Here is a 4,586-nt window from a genome sequence, read left to right as displayed (position 1 = left end):
CCACGCAGCGCCCTCTACTAGAAACAACGGTATTGCACTGTCCAAAGCGGTTTATTGGAACAATAGACAGTGTTGTCTTTTTTAGAGCTCATCTGAAATTTACAAGACCCGTTCAAACAGAACAGAATTACTACTGTTCGTGGGGGAGGGGAGCCCTACTTTATTCTCAAAATTGGCTAAATTGGCTTTATGTTGATCAATATTAGATGCAACTGACATGCAATTAATTTCCTAGTAGTGTAATGGTTTCATATAAATGGTAACGTTTGGTGAAATGACTGCTTTCTCTGAATATTCTTAACTATTAGACTAATCATTACAGTTAATAAAGTCACCATAGTAAATTCAGTTTTGCTCATTTCATCCACAAAATTAGTGGTTCCTGATATTAGTTATCTCAATGCCAAAAAACAGTATCCCATTACACCACATTGCTTTGACACCACAAGCTGTGACAGTTCATAATTAAGTTGGCTTGGCCCAGGGCGGTACTCTAAACTGTATAATAATGTATCATTACTGTACTGTTTGTTCACAAATACTTTCTCTTGGTTATATTGTGATAACGAAATCCCCTGGTCGTTTCAATAGCCGCAACTCTCCTTAATACCAAATCTAGCTACAATTTCAAAGTGATAATGCCATATTGTGTCATAGGAGATAGCTAGTAATGTAACTTTATTCCAGTATCTGCAGCCCTTGCCTCAGAGCAACCGGCTTCCAGGTTATCACCGGTGTTGGAACCAATAGCCTAGCACTCAGAAATGACTTTTGTCTCCTGGGATGAATGGAAATTGCTCATGATCCCTTTTCTGTAACTGCCAGACGGATATCTACTTGACGAGGTTACTACATTCAACCATTACACGTACCCCTGTGCTCAGAGAAATTTCTGTCACAAAATGGCGGAGACAAACGTTAATAGACCCCATTTTGTGGAGTAGAAAGTCTATGGGTGCAGCTAACTTTACCCAATGGATATCAACGATTCAGCGAAATAAATGGCAACAATACTGAGATTAGCGGCTAGTCAACATTGAGGCATTCGATTTCGGATTTACTAGTTGACGGTGGCTGCTAGCTAGTCAGCCACATTTAGCCAGCAGCTAACGTTAGCCACATAGCTGGCCCGTTTTAGATCCAGGACAGTTTATGAATGGGATTGGAATTAATCAAATATTCCGTGTTTCCTTTCATGAGCAGAAGAGTTTTATTTGCTGGCATGGTGGCAACGTAGCTAGCTATTATTGGATAGGTACCGTTACAACTAGCCATCTTGCTAGAGGCATATTGGTTTTGAACAGCTAACGTTAGCTACGTCAACGTTCCTGAAAACTCAACTAATAATCGCTAACCACGAGGGATTATTTAAATAGTCAACCCATTACTTTATTTCAGCTGCCCAGCTAATGTTAACTAGCTAATTTATCTAACAACCATATCGACTTTACTCATCGGAAACTAGTTAACGTTATCTAGCTGGCTAAGTTGTCTTCTAATTTAGCTAACGTTGGCAGAAGCTGGGATGTGCGTAGTTGTAGTAACTGGCTAACTATAATTTCACAATGAATATAAACAACTTTAGCTAAGAATTTCACGTGTTGACACAGAGTTACAACATTTACAACATGTACGTTTCCTCTCATAGGCTGGCTAGCTACAGATAAACTGAAAGACAAAGTTTCGCGCGGTTAGCTAGCAGCACGCGCTCTGTTGAAATGGAACACAAAGCCCTGGACTCGGATACAATTTGTAGTAAAATCTAACTACTTGGAAGGCCTGCTAAAAATGTATAATGGTGGCTGCATTGTAAGCAATTCACATAACTGATGGATCAGTATTGGAATTTACTTTTGGATACTGAATCAATCTAAAATACAGACAGAAAAAACTATTCACAGCAAATGTCCATTGTGTCAGCTTGGGGGGCTCAGATCAGGATAATGTCATAAAAATGTTTCTAGAAAGATTGAACATGTCCACATTTTCTCTCCTGTAAGGCCATGTGAACATTTATTGTAAAGTCTGTTGGCTCCCAATCATTGTTCTAAAAAAAATGGTGGAAAGAAACAGCCTTATAGTCAAGCAACACAGACAAGGCACAGTAAGACCTTCCTGTTGGCACCACCCATTTCAATACAGTACATTTTTATTTTATTTAACCTTTATTTACAGTAAATGTTATATTATTTAATTATTTCTCAGTTACTTCCTTATAGCGCATTACTTTTGTAATGCAATGTTCTATGACATGTAAGCACGCATTGTAGCATGTAACATGTAATAATGTCAAATAAAATGCATATATCCAGGCTGCCTGTTATCCTAGGCATGAACGTTTTAAACAATCCTGTTCTTTTTGTTGAACAGGATACTGCTTAAAAAGAGATTTCAGATGCCAATATAATTTTATAAGAAAATACAGACAGTGATACAGTCAGCAATACCTAGTTATTTTATAAAATAAATACAATTCTCCTCAAAATCCCTGACATTACCAACATTTCTAATGTGATTCTGTACCATATGAGCACTACTCTGTAGCTTTGTATTGGTTTCAATAAATACATTCAGGTGCAATATTTTGCCTGACGTTAAAAAGCTGATCGGCCATCACTGGTTTGAGACATGAAGCTGAAAGCAGTGTCCATCCAGTGATGAACTGCAGGCATGCATGGTCAGTTGTGATGTCACATTTTGGTCTTCATTAGGTCTGACAGACCTTTTATAGCATATGGCGTAAATGGGGCCATGGTCCACGCTGCCTCTGCACACCTAGACAAAAGATCTCAGCAGGGTTCTAATTGCATGTAACGTCCTTGTCTTCCAGGTCCTTGACATTTCCTGGATCTCAACTGGAATACATTTTATTGCTGCTGGTAAACCCATAAAGTGGAAAATAACTCCCCCTTGTGGAGATTTTACTTTCAAGCGATTCCTTGAATATTTTGTAATATTTATTTATTTATTTTACCGTTATTTTACCAGGTAAGTTGACTGAGAACACGTTCTCATTTGCAGCAACGACCTGGGGAATAGTTACAGGGGAGAGGAGGGGGATGAATGAGCCAATTGTAAACTGGGGATTATTAGGTGACCATGATGGTTTGAAGGCCAGATTGGGAATTTAGCCAGGACACCGGGGTTAACACCCCTACTCTTACAATAAGTGCCATGGGATCTTTAATGACCTCAGAGAGTCAGGACACCCGTTTAACGTCCCATCCGAAAGACGGCACCCTACACAGGGCAGTGTCCCCAATCACTGCCCTAGGGCATTGGGATATTTTTTAGACCAGAGGAAAGAGTGCCTCCTACTGGCCCTCCAACACCACTTCCAGCAGCATCTGGTCTCCCATCCAGGGACTGACCAGGACCAACCCTGCTTAGCTTCAGAAGCAAGCCAGCAGTGGTATGCAGGGTGGTATGCTGCTGGCTTTTGTTGGCTATATGTTGTGTTTCATGTCCAAACATATGAGACGTTCAATGTCCTATGTAAGAAACGTTACTAATAAAGATCAAACCAATACATTATTAGGGAACAAATAATCAGCAAAAATGTATTGATTTGTTTTAGACATACCAGCTAAATATACAGTTATAAAGGCCATCTTTCACATGGTGTATTTTTCATGGAAAATCTGTAATATATGCAAAAATGTATATAATACACACTATATTTCAACCCCCCAAAAAATCCATATCCCTGGACACTTCAGCGGGTGCCTATCCAGGAAAATTAAGAAAAAGGTGCACTCTGTTTCTGCATAGATCAGAAATGTATTAACGAGACATACATTTTCAAGTCCTTCATCACCTGATCCCCTTTTTGTTCAAGCTGGGCTGAAGCGTGCTTGGGTGTACTTTCCTGACACTATATTTAATGTTATGTATAGAATTACATTTTGACATATTTTATGGGATATTAAAGGTATCTTCTTATTTCTCGTGTTTTTTCTTCTAGTATTACATTGTTATCGATTTTTGCATTTTGGGGTTTTCATTTTGCAAGAAAGGTTTTTCACTGTACTTGTGAATGTGACATTAAAACTTTAAACTATTCAGAAAAAAGTTGTGTGTTTTGCATAAGGGTGAATGATGCTTCTTTTGTATGGGTGTTTGTAGAGACATTGCCCAACCTGATTAGATGGCTGTGTCATTGTACAGACATTACACCATCTAGAATCATTGTGTCTGCACTGTGTGAGAGTGCTCATTGCCCATCCAGCCACACTGGCTCAATTCCCTGTCCAAATTAGGTCTCCCTCAAACCAGATGTCTGCTGAGCCTGATTCAAGTCCCAGTAGTTCCAGTGGTCTCTCACACACACACACAATTGGTGGGCCCAATTTCAATATTTTTTATTTAGCCTATCTTTAACCAAGAGCGCACATTTTCTTTTGGTTGACTTAAAAAACAACATTTAAAAGCTAATACTGCAAGAAGTAGAGAATATGTCATTTGTTTATTGAGTTAACTCAATTAAAATTTCCTCCAGAAAACAGTCTTTAGCCTGTAGTAATGACTAACAGCCTTGGAGGGGTAGTATATATCTGTTTTTGATCCAGAGACAGAGAGGGGGAACT

This window comes from Salvelinus fontinalis, chromosome 11 (genome assembly GCF_029448725.1).
Source record: "Salvelinus fontinalis isolate EN_2023a chromosome 11, ASM2944872v1, whole genome shotgun sequence".
Classification (NCBI taxonomy): domain Eukaryota; kingdom Metazoa; phylum Chordata; class Actinopteri; order Salmoniformes; family Salmonidae; genus Salvelinus; species Salvelinus fontinalis.
The sequence above is the reverse complement of the archived record's forward strand: the minus strand, read 5'-3'. Positions refer to the sequence as shown.